This window comes from Neomonachus schauinslandi, chromosome X, assembly GCF_002201575.2.
Source record: "Neomonachus schauinslandi chromosome X, ASM220157v2, whole genome shotgun sequence".
In the NCBI taxonomy this organism is placed as follows: domain Eukaryota; kingdom Metazoa; phylum Chordata; class Mammalia; order Carnivora; family Phocidae; genus Neomonachus; species Neomonachus schauinslandi.
Genome location: NC_058419.1, coordinates 23,165,703 through 23,185,854, shown reverse-complemented (window position 1 = coordinate 23,185,854; position 20,152 = coordinate 23,165,703). Strand labels below are relative to the sequence as shown.

The window sequence follows — 20,152 nt, the reverse complement described above, 5'->3', positions numbered from 1 at the left end:
CTCATAGATATTTACAGAACATTCCACCCAAAAACAACAGAATACTCATTCTTCTTGAGCGCACATGGAACTTTCTCCAGAATAGACCACATACTGGGTCACAAATCAGGTCTCAACCAATACCAAAAGACTGAGATTATTCCCTGCATATTCTCAGACCACAATGCTCTAAAAGTGGAACTCAATCACAAGAAAAAATTTGGCAGAAATTCAAACACTTGGAAGCTAAAGACCATTCTGCTTAAGAATGTTTGGGTCAACCAAGAAATCAAAGAAGAACTTAAACAATTCATGGAAACCACTAAGAAAGAAAACACATCAATCCAAAACCTATGGGATACTGCAAAAGCAGTCCTAAGGGGGAAATATATAGCCATCCAAGGCTCACTCAAAAAAATAGAAAAATCCCGATTTCACCAACAAACTTTACACCTTAAAGAACTGGAGAGAAAACAAATGATGCCTAAGCCACTCATTAGAAGAGAACTAATTAAGATTAGAGCACAGATCAATGAATTAGACATCAGAAATACAGTAGAGCAGATCAACAAAACTAGAAACTTGTTCTTTGAAAGAATTAATAAGATCAATAAACCACGGCCAGACTTATACAAAAGAAAAGAGAAAAGGCCCAAATTAATAAAATTATGAATGAAAAGGAAGAGATCATTACTAACACCAAGGAAATAGAAAAATAATTATTATAATTAATATCAACAACTATATGCCAATAAATTAAGCAACTGGAAGAAATGGATGCCTTCCTGGAAACCTATGAACTGCCAGGACTGAAACAGGAAGAAATTGACAACCTGAATATGCCAATAACAAGTAACGAGACTGAAGCAGTGATCACAAACTTCCCAAAAACTCCCCTTCCCAGAGGAATTCTACCAAACATTCAAAGAAGAAATAATACTTATTCTACTGAAGCTGTTTCAAAAAATAGAAACAGAAGGAAAGCTTCCACACTCATACTATGAGGCCAGCATTACCTTAATCCCCAAACCAGCCAAAGACCCCATCAAAAAGGAGAATTTTAGACCAATATCCCTGATGAATATCGATTCCAAAATTCTCAACAAAATCCTAGTTAATAGGATGCAACAATACATTAAAAGGATCATCCACCATGACCAACTGGGATTTATCCCTGGGATGCAAGGTTATTTCAACATTCACAAATCAATCAGTGTGATAGAACACATTAATAAGAGGAGAGAGAAGAACCATATGGTCCTCTCAATTGATGCAGAAAAAGCATTTGACAAAATACAGCATCCTTTCTTAATTAAAACTCTTCAGAGTATAGGGATAGAAGGAACATTCCTCAAGTTCATAAAATCCATCTATGAAGACCCCACAGTGAATATCATCCTCAATGGGGAAAAGCTGAGAGCCTTTCCCTTAAGATCAGGAACACAACAAGGATGCCCACTCTCACCACTGTTGTTCAACATAGTACTAGAAGTCCTAGCAACAGCAACCAGACAACAAAAAGAAATAAAATGTATTCAAATTGGCAAAGAAATCAAACTCTCTTCACAGATGACATGATACTTTATGTGGAAAACCAAAAAGACTCCACCCCCAAATTACTAGAGCTCATACAGCAATTCAGTAATGTGGCAGGATACAAAACCAATGCACAGAAATCAGTTGCTTTCTTATACACTAACAATGTAACTGTAGAAAGAGAAATTAGAGAATGGATTCCATTTACGATAGCACCAAAAACCATAAGATACCTCAGAATAAACCTAACCAAAGAGGTAAAGCATCTATCCTCTAGGAACTACAGAACACTCATGAAAGAAATTGAAGAGGACACAAAAGGATGGAAAAACATTCCATGTTCATAGATCAGAAGAATAAACATTGTTAAAATATCTATGCTACCCAGGGGCACCTGGGTGGCTCAGTCAGTTAAGCATCTGCCTTCGGCTCAGGGTCCTGGGATTGAGCCCCGCATCAGGCTCCCTGCTTGGCGTGAAGCCTGCTTCTCCCTCTCCCACTCCCCCTGCTTGTGTTCCCTCTCTCACTGTCTCTTTCTCTGTCAAATAAATAAATAAATAAAATCTTTAAAAAAAATGTCTATGCTACCCAGAGCAATCTATACCTTTAATGCCATCCTGATCAAAATTCCAGTGACATTTTTCAAAGTGCTGGAACAAACAATCCTAAAATTTGTATGGAATCAGAAAAGACCCTGAGTTACCAAGAAAATGTTGAAAAAGGAAAACAAAGCTGGAAGCATCACATTGCCTGATTTCAAACTATGTTGCAAATCCATGATCAGCAAGACAGAATGGTACTGGCACAAAAACAGACTTATAGACCAATGGAACAGAATAGAGAGCCCAGATATGGACCCTCAACTCTATGGTCAAATAATCTTCGACAAAGCAGTAAAAAATATCCAATGGAAAAATATAGTCTTTTCAATAATTGGTGCTGGGAAAATAGGAAAGCTATATACAGAAGAATGAAACTCAACCATTTTCTAACACCATAAGCAAAAATAAGCTCAAAATGGATGAAAGACCTCAATGTGAGACAGGAATCCATCAAAATCCTAGAGGAGAACATAGGCAGTAACCTCTTTGACATCAGCCACAGCAACATTTTTCAAGATACATCTCCAAAGGCAAGTGAAACAAAAGCGAAAATGAACTTTTGGGACTTCATCACGATAAAAAGCTTTTGCACAGCAAAGGAAAGTCAACAGAACAAAGAAGCAACCCACATAATGGGAGAAGATATTTGCTAATGACACTACAAAGGCCTGATATCCAAAATCTGTAAAGAACTTCTCAAACTCAACACACAAAAAACAAATAATCAAGTCAAAAAATAGGCAGAAGACACGAACAGACACTTCTTTAAAGAAAACATACAAATGGCTAACAGACATAAGAAAAAATGTTCATCATCATTAACCATCAGGGAAACTCAAATCAAAACCACATTGAGGTACCACCTTACACCAGTTAGAATGGCAAAAATTGGCATGGGAAGAAACAAATGTTGGAGAGGTTGTGGAGGAAGGGGAACCCTCTTACAGTGTTGGGCTGAATGTATGTTGGTACAGGCAATTTGCAAAACAGTGTGGAGGTGCCTCAAAAATTTAAAAATAGAGCTACCCTATGACCCAGCAATTGCACTACTGGGTATTTACCCCAAAGACACAGATGTAGTGAAAAGAAGGGCCATATGCACCCCAATGTTCATAGCAGCAATGTCCGCAATAGCCAAACCGTGGAAAGAGCTAAGATGCCCTTTAACAGAGGAATGGATAAAGAAGATGTGGTCCATATATACAATGGAATATTACTCAATCATCAGAAAAGATGAATACCCAACTTTTACAACAACATGGTTGGGACTGGAGGAGATTATGTTAAGTAAAGTAAGTCAAGCAGAGAAACTCGATTATGATATGGTTTCACTTATTTGTGGAATATAAGGAATAGCATGGAGAACACTAGGAGAAGGAAGGGAAAAATGAAGGGGGGGAATCAAAGGGGAGATGAACCATAAGAGACTATGGACTCCTAGAAACAAACTGAGGGGTTTAGAGGGAAAGGGGGTGGGATTTTCATTAGCATGATGGTGGGTATTAAGGAGGGCATGTATTGCATGGAGCACTGGGTATTATTCATAAACAATGAATCAAGGAACACTACCTCAAAAAGTAATGAAGTACTGTATGGTGACTAACATAACATAATGAAAGAACAACTCCTAAAAAAAATAATTAAATGAAAGAACTACTTTTGCTGCATCTGAAAGGTTTTAGACCATTGTGTTTTCATTTTAAGTTGTTTCCATGTACTTTCTGATTTCTTCTTTTGTGTCCTTCTTGACTATTCATTATTAGCACGTTATTCAACCTCCATGTATTTGTGATCTTTCCAAATTTTTTTGTGGTTGACTTTTATTTTCCTAGCAGTGTGGACTAAAAAGATATGTAGTATGACTACAATCTTCTTGAATTTATTGTGACTGGTTTTGTGGCCTAATATATGACCTATTCTGGGGAATGTTCCATGTGCCCTTGAGAAGAATGTTTATTCTGTTGTATTAAGATGTAATGTTCTGGGGCGCCTGGGTGGCTCAGTCGGTTAAGCGACTGCTTTTGGCTCAGGTCGTGATCTTAGGGTCCTGGGATCGAGCCCCACATGGGGCTCCCTGCTTGGCGGGAGGCCTGCTTCTCCCTCTCCCACTCCCCCTGCTTGTGTTCTCTCTCTACTGTCTCTCTCTGTCAAATAAATAAATAAAATCTTAAAAAAAAAAGATGTAATGTTCTGAATATATCTATTAAGTCCATGTGGTCCAATGTGACATTCAAAGCCATTGTTTCCTTATTGATTTTCTCTTTAGATGATTTCTTCTTTGATATAAGTGGGGTGTTAAAGCATCCTACTATTTTTTCTATTATTTTCAATTAGTTCCTTTATGCTTGTTTTTAACTTTTATGTATTTGGATGCTCCTATGTTGTGTACATAAATATTTACAATTATACTTCCTGTTGGATTGTTCCCTTTATGATTATATGGTGCCCTAATCTGTCTCTTGTTACAGCCTTTTTTTAAAAGCCAATTTTGTCCAATACAAGTATTACTACTCTGGTTTTCTTTGATATCCTTAGCATGATACATGCTTCTTTGCCTCCTCACTTTAAATCTACGGGTGTCTTTAGGTCTAAAATGAGTCTCTTGTAGGCCACATATAGATGATTCTTTTTTTTTAATCCATTCTGTCACCCTGTGTGTTTTGATTAGAGAGTTTAGCCCATTTACATTCAAAGTCATTATTGAGAGATATGTATTTATTGTAATTTCATTATTTCTTTGGTGGTTCTTTCTGAAGATTTTCTCTGATCTCTTTCATGGTTTGCTATTTTTCTTTAGTGATATATTTGGATTTTTCCTCTTTAACTTTGCATATTTATTACTGGTTTTTGATATATAGTTACTCTTAGTTTTGTATATAACCTCTTCTGCGTATAGCAGTCTATAAGAACTTGAAGGTCTAAGTTTGAACCCATTTTTTACTCCTCTTCTCCCCATGTTTTAGGTATATGTTATACTTTACATCATTTTTTTGTGTTTCTTCTCTGACTTTTTATAGAAATATTCATTTTTACTGCTTTTTTGTTTGCTAAGTTTTTACTGTCACTTTTGGTCTCTCTTTTCCACTCAAACTGTCTTTTTTAATATTTCTGGCAGGGTTGGTTTAGTGGCCATAAACACCTTTATTTTTTTGTTTGTCTGACAAATTCCTTATCTCTCCTTCTATTCTGATTGATAACCCTCCTGTTTAGAATATTCTTGGCAGAAGATTTTTTCCATTCAGGATTTGAATAGATCATGACACTCCCTTCTGGCTTGGAATGTTTCTGCTGAAAAACCTGCTGCTTTATCAGTTTTCTCTTGTAAGTTACTGACTTTTTTTTTTTTTTTTCTTGCTGCTTTTAATTTTTTTTTCTTTATCACTATATTTTCCCAACTTAATTACAATATCTTGGCTTGTATCTGCTTTTGTTGATTTTGATGGGAGTTCTCTATGGCTTCTGAAGCTAGATATCTTTTTCTTTCCCCAGATGAGGTATGTTTTCAGCTATTATTTCTTCAAATAAATTTTCTCTCCTCTTTTCTTTCTTTTTTGGGGACTTCTATAATATGAAATTTATCACGTTTGATGGAGTCACTGTGTTCCATAAGTTTATTCTCATTTTGCATTGTTTTTCTGCTCTTTTGTTCAACTTGATAGCTTTCCATTACTGTGTCTTCCAGGTCATTAATTCATTTCTCTGCTTCCTCTGACCTACTGTTCATTCCATCAAACATGTTTCTCATTTTGTTTATTCAGCTCTTTATCTCTGCTTTATATCTCTGTTATCCTTTAAAATAGGGTCTCACTCATATGTTCTATTCTTTTCTCAAGTTCAGTTAAGTATCCTTATGATCATTGCTTTAAATTCTCTATTAGTCATGTTACCTCTGTTTTGCTTAGATCTCTGGCCATGGACTTGTCCTGTTCTTTCATTTGGGATACATTTCTATGTCTTCTAATTTCGTGGAAGTCTCTGTGCCTGATTTTGTGTGTTAGGAATGTCAGCTATGTCTCCTGTTCTTGTGTGTGATAGCCTTATAATGAAGAAGTCCTATAGTGTCCTGCCATGTAGTTTCCCCTGTTTCCTAGGGTCTGGCTCTTACAGGAGTGTTTCCAGTATATTCTACATGTGCTCTCTTATTTTGTCCTGGCTGCTTTATCCTTCAGGCCAGTCATCTACAAAGGCTCTCTTCACTTGTGGGCAGTGTTTGGTCCCTGGCCTGAGTGTGGCACATTTTAAGTTAAGTGTGCTCTCCTCAGATTGTGAAATGAGAACTTCAGCCACTGCTGCTGGAACCAAGGCTCTGCAGACCTGCATTGAGAGACACAATGTGAACAGGGGTTTTGGCCTGTCTTCTGGTTGAGGGAGCATGCCATGCTGGGACTGAGGCAAGTGTGATTGGGAGGGGCAGTTCCATTGCAGTGTGGGGGGCACCAGTTGGTATAAACAAGGTAGATAATAAATATGCTGAACTGCTTCTCACAGGTAGTTCTGTGCTTATGCTGAGGAGCAAGGGAATGAAATGTCACTGGCTACTTCCTTTGTAGAATGTTCCAACTTTCTGTCTAAAAAAAGGTTCTTTTGCCATTTTAATATTGCAAAAATAAATGAAGGAAAAAAAAGATGCCTCTGTCTCAAGAGATCCTTGTTTTATATAATACAGAAAAATGAGATCCTGGTTATTTCTCAACAGTTCTTGAATTAAAGCAGCATGTGCCTTTCACCCTGAAAAGCCAGGTTCAGAAAACACTTCCCATAGTTTTAAATCTGATTAAAGGAGAAGGCTTTTGGAGGAATAGAATGAATATCAAAAACAGAGGCAAAATTAATAGATCTGTTCATTATCCAGCTTTTAGAGAGAAACTAGGGGAACTACCTGCACTAGTAGAGAAGTAAGTTTGGCCTTGGGCTTGGAAAAAGGATGATTAAGATAAAAGATGCTGCAGAGCACAAGTGGTGTGAATTGATGTCAAGATGACTTATTTACCCTCTTTTCTGATTCATCATGGATTTCCTGTGTGATATGCTATATAAATCAGAAAAGCTAAAGTAAAATAGACACAGAATTTTATACCTGAAAAATCACACAAATGTCTAGCCTCATTACTGCACAATCAACACATATGTTCTTATACGAAGACAGTTTGTATTTAGTTTCTATTTGTATTACACTTGGAATACTGCTAGGTAGTTTTCTTCATTTTTTTCTTTTTGGAACTGCATCTTTCTTCCTCAACTTGACTGCAAGGGTCATACCTGCAATTTCTTTGGTAGTCCTCACATATTCTATCTAGCATAACATTTTGTGCACTTACTAGAAGCTTGAGATGTGTTTGAGGACTACCTCAATACAACAGTGAAAGGCAGCTGTAAAAGCTTTTGCATTTTGTTCAGCTGCCAAAATGTAGGTCCTAAGGCTAAATGGCATGTTTGTATTAATAAAGTTGCAGCCTTGTCAGCCAGTACTTCAAATGAAAACTGTCTTTCCCCATAACAGGATTGTCAGGGACATTAATTTATGTTTTCCAATTGCTTCCTGATAGTAACTGAAGTATTGTAATTTCTGTCTGTACTAATGTTACAGAATTTATGGGGGCTTTTCACCTTACTATAGGTTCATAAAGTTACCCCATTTAATAAAATGCTTCTTTAGACATAATGATAGAAAGTTATTTAGGGACTTTCTGATAACTACTTCATCCAGAAAAGGGCCCTATTGCTACAGAGCTGAAGGGCAAATCTAGAACTATGTGCAGGTCTTGAATAAAAGACCTTGATTATCTAATTTCAGAAGATTTTCCTCATTGGCTCTGGTTGTATATAATTAGTATTGTTGTTCCATATAGCATATAAGATTGAAAATATGAGACAGATACCTTGAAGGGAAGAAAACCTTCTTTAAAAAAGGAAAGTTACTTTTCTAAAGATTTTATTTATTTATTTGACAGAGGGAGATAGAGAGCACAAGCAGGGGAAGAGGCAGGTAGTGGGAGAAGCAGGCTCCCCACCGAGCAAGGAGCATGATGCAGGACATGGTACCAGGAGCCTGGGATCATGACCTGAGCCAAAGGCAGATGCTTAACTGCCTGAGCCACCCAGGCACCCCAAAAAAGGAAAGTTTTGCATTGATAATATTGTATAAATAAAAGTACATTGAAAAACTCTTTGAAAAGGGGTAATAAAACCTATTTCCTCAAATCATAAATACAGTTCCTTTCTGGATATATATATATACACACATATTTCAAAGGTTTTTATTTATTTATTTTAGAAAGAGAGACTGTGTGTGCAAGAGCGGGGTGAGGAGTAGAGGGAGAAAGAGCAGGAGAAAATCTCAAGCAGACTCCCCACTGAGTGAGGAGTCCAACACAGGGCTCATCTCACGACCCTGAGATCATGACCTGAGTGGAAACCAAGAATCAGATGCTTAACCAACTGAACCATCCAGGCACCCCTAATTAAAAAATATTTTAAATATTTTAGATACAAACTCAAAATTTAACTTAGGTAGTAAGAAAGAAGATCTAACAAGCATGTTATCCTGGGCCTGTACTTAGTAAAAACTGTTTTGGTGGAATTTTGATCCTGGAAATATTGCTCAGATAATTAAATACAGTATTAGGTAGAGAAATACATAATACATAATATTCTTAAGCAGATAAAGTTTTTCAAGACCCTATCATCAGTACCATCTGAACTCAGAATTGGTTAATCAGATGTAGGAATAAATTAGGATCCAAACAGTCTCTTCATGTCAAATTGCAAATCAGGGAAAATACATCAAAGTGTGAATCTATAACTTTAAAATTTTTAGGATGGCATTGGTTGTTTTTCCAGGTCAAAGTAAATTGCAAATCTATGAGAAATCTGTAAGACTACTGAATCCTAACTATCTGATTTTGAGCCTAAAGATAGGTATAGAATGAGTTGGCATTGTATTCTACACCTACTGAGCCTTTTTGCCAAGGACTTTCCAATATTCTTAGTTTTCTTCATAAATACAATCAAAATAGACCATGAGTAAGGAAATAAAGTCATTGTACCTATGTCATAAATGTTCTATACTTCTCATATGGGAACTTTCACTATGACAATAAAAATAACAATAACCACACAGCAGCAGAAGCAACAGGAAAATAATGGCTCATACTTTTTAGGCACTTACTGTGTATTCAAGTTGCCATGCCAAGCAATTTGTGTGCATTCACTTCATAATTTCATGTGATACTCTTAAATGCTCTTTTGTATCCCATTTTCATATAGTACCTTTAGATGCCCCATGGTGCATTATTATTATTATTATCCCAAAGGTGCAGATGAGAAAGTTCCTAGGCCTAAAACATTTAGCTATTAATAACAGAGCCAGAATATAAGATAGGGCCAGTTCAAATAGGTTTTTGGCTCAGTAGCCTATAAAGTACATAATTTTCTGAATTTTGTTGGATGGAAGAGTCTTTGGTAACTCCATTCAATGGCATCATGATTATTATCCCACCTGCCTTTTTTTTTTAAGATTTTATTTATTTATTTGACAGAGAGAGTGAGAGAGCATAAGCAGGGGGATCAGTGGAGGGAGAGGGAGAAGCAGGCTCCTTGCCAAGCAGGGAGCCCAATGCGGGGCTCGATCCCAGGACCCTGAGATCATGACCTGAGCCAAAGGCAGACGCTTAACCATCTGAGCCACCCAGGTGCCCCTCCCAACTGCCTTTATGGTGATTGTCCCTTTACCAGTTATGCATGTATAGATTGGTGTATTATGTCTCAAATATATTCAAATCTATACAGAATGTTTATTATTATTATATTAGTATCCTGTATATAGTTGAATTTTGCAAAGTGTTCATAAGTTTCTGTCTTGCAGAGAGTTTAAGGAAATGAGCAGTCAAGAAGAAAGCTCTGCTAATTAGCTTGTAGCCTGTCTGTCTGATGGGGGCCATCAGCAAAGAAAATGAGAAGCAATCAATGAAAGAACTTCTGTCTCAACAACACACAGAAAGTAAGTGGCAAGATTAAAAAAAAACTAAACCTAACGACCAACACTCAAAAACCTCTATGCAGTTCAATGAAATATAGATTCAGAATTCTACATAAATCATGAATGTTTGCAGAACCATTAACTATGTCTTTATATATATGACATTATTACTATATAAATATGCATATATATTTATAGATGCATGAAAATGATAGATAAGTAGATGATAGAGAGATAGATAGATAGATAGATAGATAGATGATAGATAGATTTACATTTAAACTAATCACATTGATCAAAGGAAAAAGAGAGTTTGAAAGATCCAGTTAGCAAAGAGCCAAAGAAAATGAACACGAATTTCTCTTGCTCTATCAGTGCTGTTAGAAAGCAATACATAAGGATAAAACTCCATTTGAAAGCAGGGTAGCTCATAGAATGTCAGGCAAACATGCACCTATACTTTAATGATGGTAATCCAATGTTAATAAATTTACACTTAAATTCACATCAATTGCTTTATGGTTTAAAAAATGTACTCAAGAAAACTATAAGACAAATTCAGTACACCACGACAGGGGAAAATTAAACCTCACTAGTTTAAAACAAATATAAAACATAAGATCTAAGACTGAAAAAAAAATGGAAAATAAGATTCTGAATGCAAAAAAGGAAAATGAATAAATTATACAAGAAAAACAAAGCTGAATTATTTTGGTAATATTAAATATCTTTGAGATTTTTAATTAATAGTTTGGTTAATACAAATGAATGGCATAAGACTATATTGAATCCATCTCATTCTGGGAAATAACAAGTAAGAGAGAGTAAGAGTGATGTTTAACCAAAAGAACCAAGGGATGCTTTTTCTAGTTCTGAGGAACTCTCTGCTTCACTGAACGTAAGATTGTGAATGAGTTAGGAGCTACAACTCATTGAAAATGATGCAAGTCGCATTTCAAGAATCATGTCCTAAAGAGTACAAGAGGTGTGGGCGCCTGGGTGGCTCAGTTGGTTAAGCGACTGCCTTCGGCTCAGGTCATGATCCTGGAGTCCCTGGATCGAGTCCTGCATCGGGCTCCCTGCTCGGCGGGGAGTCTGCTTCTCCCTCTGACCCTCCTCCCTCTCATGCTCTCTGTATCTCATTCTCTCTGTCTCAAATAAATAAATAAAATCTTAAAAAAAAAAAGAGTACAAGAGGTGTAATATGTATACTTCAAAGGCCGGCTGTTTTTATTCATACAGAATATTGCATCTTGATTTAGGTAATAAATGATAAAGAATGAAGGAAACTACAAGCTCTTCAACTTAGAGACAAAAGCTTATATGCTGTGATTTATTTTTCTGATCCTTTACTCATACAAGTTCACAATTACTTTTCCTCTCCATCCCTTTCTAAACTTCCACACCCCACTTTATAAACTTCCTCTTAATACTTTACCTGTCAGGATTGCTGCTGAATTGTGGTGATTTCATTGATTTTTGCTCACCATTCATTTATTCAACAAATATTTATTTAGCACAATCCATGTATAAAATATAGTATTGAATGGAGCACTGGGTGTTATGCACAAACAATGAATCATGGAACACTACATCAAAAACTAATGGTGTAATGTATGGTGATTAACATAACATAATAAAATAAAATTAAAAAATATATAGTGCTTGAACTGGAGATATAATGATGAACAAAAGTAAGCAACATTCTTTACCCTCATGGAGCTGACCCTCTGTTTGGAAATAAAAGTATTAATTTTTAAAAATTTAAAAATACATATCAAATGTGGGTGTTCATAAATGTTCCTTCTCCAGGTATAAGTAAAGAAAAAAAAACATTAAATATATTGTATCAAGAGAAAAGCAATCAGAATGGATTAAGAACCAAACTCTCCACACTCACAAGGGATTGTATACCATCCAGTAAATTATATGTTGGCAGCATGCTGACTGCAGAACTGCCCATATTATGGGGAAAAGAGATAATGGGACCAACATGTTTAAGTAGAATTGCATGATTATAAAATAAATTCTGTTGGTTTAAAAACCAATAAAATTCTAAGAATTTATAGGTAGTAGATGTGAGAGGATCATAGAGTTTAATTAGAGTTGCTTGGACAGAATATATGGATTCATCTCCTCCCCTAAATTGTGGGGGGAATAAAGAATAAAGCTCTTTATTAGATATTATTTATAACAATCACCACTGGTCTATAAACTCAGATTATAAAATATTCCATAGAGTAAAAGTGCCACATACTATTAAAGTGTATAACAGTGGGAACAAAGCTAATCTGAGAATCCAGGAAGGCTTCTCTGAGGAAGGGATTTTAAACTGAAAGATGAAGGATGACTAGAAATCACACAAGTAGATGTAAAGATCTGTGAAGGGATGCATTCTAAGCATAAAGGATGGCATGCATAAAGGGCTGGTGTTAAGACAAATGAAGGATTGTAATCAAAAATTCAAAAGAATAACAAAAACAGGGCATGTAATATCTCATGGGCACCATATTAAAAATTAAGTTTGTTACACTAAGAATTATTGCAAACTACAATCTACTCATGAATAATAAGTAGACATTTGAAATAATTTGAATATGTCTGCAGAATAGGTCAGCTTCCAAATATTTGTAAAGACTCCTGTGTTGACAGAATTCTAGTGGTCCATAAAATTTGTCATGGACTTTTTGGCTTTATCATCATATACCCATCACTGTGCAAAGCAATATAATGATGTGTATCAAACAAATTGCATAATACTTAAGAGATTGTTTCAGGTTGACATAGTAATGAAAGCCTCATAGAATAGGTAGAGTTTGAAATTTGGTTTCAAAGGAGCATATAATTCTGACAAGCATAGTAGGGACAGTGGTTGACAGGATGAGGGAGAATTTTTTCTTTGGGGATAACAAAATGATAAAAATTATAGAAATGAAAAAATGAGGGGCATGTTCTGAGCCCTGTAAGATTGACAATTTGACATCTTTGAGATGAATTATAGGCCTACAGGGAGGTCATAGGATCCTGGGCTAGAATAGTGACAGTGAGGATAGTATAACATGAGGATTCAGAAAAAACACTCAGTGAAAAATCTGTAGGACTTTTCAGCTAATTTCATATCGAGAATCAGGGAGAAAGAGAAAAGGAAAAGTTTACTTTGTAGTTGAGTAATTAGGAAGATAAATACCAAATAAGAAATATTCTTGGCTTTGTTACTTTTTTTTTGTTATTCATTATTTATTTGAGATAGAGAGAGAGGGAGAGAGCACAAGCAGGGGCAACAGCAGAGGCAAAGGGAAAAGCAGACTCCCTGCTGAGTGGGGAGCCTGATGCGGGACTCGATCCCAGGATTCTGGAATCGTGACTTGAACTGAAGGCAGATGCTTAACTGACTAAGCCACCAAGGCACCTCTTGTTGGTTTTTACAGTTAGTCTTCATGTAGTCCTCATTTTCATGCACTTTATAATAGCACCCTAAAATGCCTCTTTTCTTAGGGGCGCCTGGGTGGCTCAGTGGCTAAGCATCTGTCTTCAGCTCAGGTCATGATCCCAGGGTCCTGGGATTGAGCCCCGCATTGGGCTCCCTGCTCCGTGGGAAACCTGCCTCTCCCTCTCCCACTCCCCCTGCTTGTGTTCCCTCTCTCGTTGTGCCTCTCTCCGTCAAATAAATAAAATCTTTAAAAGAAAATGCCTCTTTTTTGTTTAATTTGGACTTTTGTATAACAGTTGAAAAATAATAATTATGAATTATTGCATGTTGGTACTACTTGCCAGCCAGTGATTTAGTTTCAGAAGCACCTTCATCTATGTCTGTAGAGGAGCACCTTGGTGGTACAAATGTTGAATATTTGGGTACATTTTAATTTCATTTCATGACAAATGAAAGAGAAGTTGAAAAAAAGAGAAAGTTCTGATACTTGTAATTGAAACATAGGTCTCAAATGAATCCAAACAAGATGAAGATAAAAATTAGGTGGAATGAAATCTTTCTAGGCTTGCTGGATTTAAATTTGCATTAAATTGTGAAAGGAAAACTGTTTAAAACTACAACACGGCAAAATATATAATTAAATATGTATCTAAATAAGAATTGTATTTCAAGATTTAAATTTATTCTCTTTAAGAACAGAAGCCCTTACATAGTACAAAATTCTATTTTTGGCTTGTGACATATTTGGCTTGGTATGTTTTCTGAAGTGTGCATTAAGTAATGGACCAACTGTAGGAAATTCAGAAGGTAAATCAATTTTTTGTAATATGAGAAATTTATTTTAGAAGCTTAGAGTTTGAGGTGATGGTGGACATTAATGTGAAAAATAGTAAACAGGTACAAATGTAGGACTAAAGCTCAGATTGGAATTAAATGCTTGGGAATTATATAGTCAGAGTTATACTGATAGTATACAGATAGTAATATCATGAGAATGAAAATCAAATGACTAATTGGATAAAAAATCCAGGAATATTGTATAGACTTTGCACTTTCAATACTTACATAAATAAAAGAGGCAGGGTTTTGGATCTCTGAATGGCTGAGAACTGGAACTAAGCTCTCTGCAAAAAAAAACTAGGAGTCACATTTCTGTAAAATAGGCATTAAAATATCTCCGTTGGCCTAGAGACTTAGTAAGAAAGTTGGCCATCTTGAAAGTATTATGAAAAAAAGAGTCATCTGCAAGGAATCAGAACCCTAAGCAAGTGCTAGATGCAGAAAAAATGTACAATTCATACTTTACAAGGATAATGAAAATTTCCATCTAGTAAGTTATTATAAAAGTAGCCTTGAAAACATTGAGACCTATAGATGCTCAATAGAAGTAAATATGAAACTGCTTAAAGTAAGTCTGCACAATCCATGTCATAGAAGAATCCCTTAAGAATCAATTACTCTCTGGGGCACCTGGTGGTGGCTCAGTCTGTTAAGTGTCTGCCTCTGGCTCAGGTCATGAGGAGTCCTGGGATTGAGCCCTACGTAGGGCTACCCGCTCAGCAGGGAGTCTGCTTCTCCCACTCTTCTGCTGCTCCCCCTGCTTATACTCTCTCTCTCTGTCAAATAAATAAATAAAATATTTTTAAAAAGAAACAATTATTCTGAAGATGAGATTATGGTCAAAATTGCGTACCACAAAAGGAAGCAAACCACCATGATAGAGTAAGCAAACAAGAAGTAACACATTGTGAACTATATAGATAATAGAAAAATTGAAAGAGTAGGGCGCCTGGGTGGCTCAGTTGGTTAAGCGACTGCCTTCGGCTCAGGTCATGATCCTGGAGTCCCGGGATCGAGTCCCACATCGGGCTCCCTGCTCGGCAGGGAGCCTGCTTCTCCCTCTGACCCTCCCCCCTCTCATGTGTTCTCTCATTCTCTCTCTCTCAAATAAATAAATAAAATCTTTAAAAAAAAAAAAAAAGAAAAGAAAAATTGAAAGAGTATTTAAAGTATTTTTAAGATAATCAAGAGTTGAAGGAAAGAATAGATACCATAAAGGCAAGATCAGGACACCATAGCAAAAATGACAATCAATTAGAAATTATTGAAATAAAAATGCAGGCATTTGAATAAAGAACTTGAGGGAAAGAAAAACATAAATTAAAAAGGACTTAGTGAAATAGAATATAATCTGAGGAATTTAGTTGGATTGCAGCATACAGTATTAAAGAAATAGAAGATAAGAAAGAGAAATCCAAGCAATGTGGAGGAAAATATAGAAGATACAATCAAATAATATCTCATCAGAGTTCCAGAAGGAGAAAATTAAAGAGATAAGAAAGACATACTGTCAGCCCTTCAGGTCTCAATGAGGCCCAGTGATGCTCCAGAGTGAGAGACAAGCCAACTTGGGAGCAGATTGAATCCAACTTTATTCAACATTACTACCAGTTATTTGATAAGGACAGAACCCAACTAATTTATATTGACACATTAGCTTTAAGTGGGAAGGACAGCAGCCCAGGCTTCCATTCCAGAAAATCCAGTACAGCATTACAGTTCAGGACCATCATCCCACGCCAGATAGCTGTGTCATCAGCATGGCTGTGGGTCAGCTCAAAGCTGCTGAGAACCCCATCATGGGGTTCCACTAGATGTTCCTATTAAAGAACATCAACAATGCTTGGGTTTGCACCAATGACATGCTCAAGCTTGCCCTGCACAACTTTGGCTGACCTCCCCCCAGCTAGGAGCTCAAGCTGTTTCTTCCTCCCTCCTCTTCTCAATACTATTCACACTCCTGCAGATGCTCCAAATATACACAACTGAGCAGGGCTTCGGTGGGAGCAGGCACAGTGCACTGCTGCTACCAAGGTATTGTGCATGCTGTTTGAATGCTAAGCTAGTTGCATCTGAGAGGAGAAGATTGTGTTGTACCAGGGGGTGGGAGGATGGGTTAGCCTGGTGATGGGTATTAAAGAGGGCATGTTCTGCATGGAGCACTGGGTGTTATACACAAACAATGAATCATGGAACACTACATCAAAAACAAATGATGTAATGTATGGTGATTAACATAACATAAAAAAAAAAAAAAGATTGTGTTGTACCAGCACATGCCTTGGAAAGACTTAAGTAATGCAAAAGAATTTAAATAAAAAATTGAAAAAAATAACTATGACAAGAAACCCATTCACTGGCCTTTTGGACAGGCAGCCTGTCAACAACTATATGGACATTAAATGAACACATACGTTCCAACCTTCCAAGTGCCTACTCTCTATTCACTCAGTTCCCTGATGTCACCCTTAGAATACAAGTAGACAACATACAGAAAGAACATGCTTTACTGCAGATAGGGACACAAGATAACATTTTATTGTCCTTGCCAAAAGATCTATCTACAGGGGAACATATAATTAGATGGCCCTGGAAATGGCAAACAATTCCACAGTGTATTAGGTTTTCACCCTAATAGGTATAGAACAGGACCTAACCATCACCCCATTTCTTCACCCCACTCCACCAAAAACAATGAAGGGATACAACCCCAGCACCTCTAATAAAAATTGACAATCTCCTAACTGCCTTATGGAGCATTGTAATACACCCACTATCCTTTTTGGGTTTGCCCCAACATGTAACATAGTGGAGGCAAACAATTTGGCACTGTAAACCTGGACCTTAATCTCAGCTGGGATGGTGGTATCCCAGAAAAACATCACCACCTGCATTCTATTCAACAATCATGGCCTACTTTTTTTGGTGCCTACTCAACATCTTACTTTTTGTCCTTAGATTCTGCATGGGAAACTTGTTTGCCTATTGGGTCCTGATCGTGGCTTCTATACAGAATAAGATCAACTCTTGGGTGTGTAGTGAACTCCCTATATCAGCAAATTCAGGCCTCCCATGGTAAGTTCAAGCTACTGATCTTACCACTTGGAAATTCTGTTGCACTTGGTATAACACCACCATGCCCCTACCCTGACTGATGTGTGTTCCCTAGGTGTCTGGACTCTGTACTCACCTACTGGGAAGACATGAAGAGGAAAATTTTCTAACTGATAAAGTAGCAAATAAATAAAACTCTGTAAAACAAACAAACAAACAAAAGAAGATGAGAAAGAGAAAATTTTCCAAAAATAATTGGCTGAGGATTTTCCAGAATTGAGGAAAGAAAAAAACTGCTTAGTCTTAAGGAATATATAGGTACAGAACAAAATGCAAAATAACAAGCCTGCATTTAGACTCATCAAGTGGTAAAAACAAGAAATATCAAAGACAAAGAGAAAATCTTAATTTCTACCAGAGAGAAAAGATTAATTATCTACAATGGAATTATAAGACTTACATAAGACGTCTCATTAGCAACAATGAATGTCAGAAGCAAATGAAAGAAAGTCTTCAAAGTTCTGACAGAACAGAGTTATGTTCTGTCATAACTCTGGACTTAAAAGTATAAACTAATTTAAAGTGCCATTTAAGAATAAGATTGAAATAAAGAAATTTTCAGACCTACAAGATTTCAGAGCTTACTACTACAGAGTATACATCGGTATGAAAGAAATGAAGGGTTGGGATGCAGGAACAATGGTAAAGAAATTGGTAAACTGTGTTGGTAAATTTGAACAAGTAAAGGGTCACTCTAAATGAAAAGTAATAATCAATCAATAGTAATAATGACTACTGGAGAATTTAAAAACAATGGGCACCTAAAATGCTAGACAGCAATAATATAGAAATAGTAAATATCTGAATGAAAGTATTCTAATATCTTTGTGGGAAAGACAATATAGACACTAATTATAATAATTTTAGGTTAAGTACAAATGTTAAAATGTAAAGGAAACTACTAAAATACTATAAATATAAAATATAAATTCCAAACAGCTAGAGGAGGAGGAAATATATAAAATATATCATTAAAATTTGAGCAATTCAACAGATGACAGGAAAGGATTTAGAAGAAATGAGTTCAATTATGTAGTAATCATGACTAATAAAATTATTAAATAATCTATTAAAAACTCATAGAAATACAATCCAGATATACGTTAATGAAGATAGACTGACAAAATATGAAGATACACCACAATAATACTAAGAGTGTTAACCAATAACAAACCAATGCGTAAGATGGAAAACTATACAGTTCATAAAATAATAAAACTATCTTTATATCTGTCCATCTTATCTTGTGTAGATAGCAAAACCATGATGACAATTTTTAAAAATATTTATTTATTTATTAGAGAGAGAGAGAGAGAGAGTGCACACACAAGTGGGGGAAGGGGCAGAGGGAGAGAATATCCAAGCAGACTCTCGCTGAGCACAGAGCCTGAAGATGTGAGGTTCAATCTCACTAATGTGAGATCAGGCTCTGAGCTGAATCCAGGAGTCAGATGCTTAACCTCCTGAGCCACCCAGGTGTCCCTATGATGATAATTTCTAAAAAATACAGAATTATATTGCAGTGTTGCACCTTTTATGTTTAAAAATTCAAAGTATTTTGTATTATTCATGAAAATGCAAGTGCATATGTGGTAATTTATAAAAACATGGATTAAGGATGCTTACAGTGGGAACAACAACTGTAATGTAATTTAATTTTTTTAATTTTTATATTTTTTATCATGATAAGTGTACTTTTTAATCCCTATACCCTATTTCACCTATCTCCCCCCACCTCCCTTTTGGTAACCATGTTTATTCTCTGTAGTTAAGAATCTGTTTCTTGGTTTGCCTCTCTCTCTCTCTTTTTTCTTTCTTAAGTCATTTGTTTTGTTTCTTAAATTCCACATATGAGTGAGATCATATGGTATTTGTCTTTTTCTGATTAACTTATTTTGCTTAGCATTATACTCACTAGATCCATCCATGTTTTTGCAAATGGCTAGATTTCTTTCTTTTTTATAGCTGAGGAATATTCTATTCTCTCTATATATACATTCATCTATTGATGGGCTGCTTCCAAAGTTTGGCTATTATAAATAATGTTGCAATAAACACGGGGGTGCATTTATCCCTTTTAATTAGTGTTTTTGTATTTTTTGGGTAAAACCCAGTAGTGAAATTACTGAATCATAGGGTAGTTCTATTTTTAACTCCATATTCTTTTCCACAATGGGTGCACTTGTTTGCATTCCCACCAACAGTGCAAGAGGACTCCTTTTTCTGATTTATTTCCTCTTAAAAATATCAAAAGAAAATATACCAAAGAAAGATGATTTGATCATATTAATATTTATTCAGTATTTAGTATTACTCAGGCATTGTTTTAAGCACTTTATATGTATTAAGTTATCTAATCTGACTCTATGAGGCTGATATTTTCAAGTCAGTATTAATATTGGATACCCAGGTGTTTGTCATACTACAGTCTATAATTTTCAAGTTTTAAATATTTAATAATAACAACAATATAAAATAAAATGTTCTGAGTGTTTAGGAGGTCACTGGCAATTTTTCAGACTATAATTTCAATGGATAGAAGTTAAGCAAAAGAAAAATAATGATAGGATCTGGGGAAAAGATGGCAGAGGAGTAGGGGACCCTATTCCAGCTGCTCCCTGGAATTGAGCTGGATATCTACCAGACCACTCTGAGCACCCACAAAATCAGCCT

The 20,152-nt window shown here is 36.0% G+C and overlaps 1 pseudogene; it reads left to right on the top strand.

Annotated features, from left to right (window-relative positions):
• The first annotated feature begins 752 nt into the window (after positions 1-752).
• Positions 753-16,260, top strand: LOC110576142 (annotated as a pseudogene).
• The last annotated feature ends 3,892 nt before the right edge of the window (positions 16,261-20,152 follow it).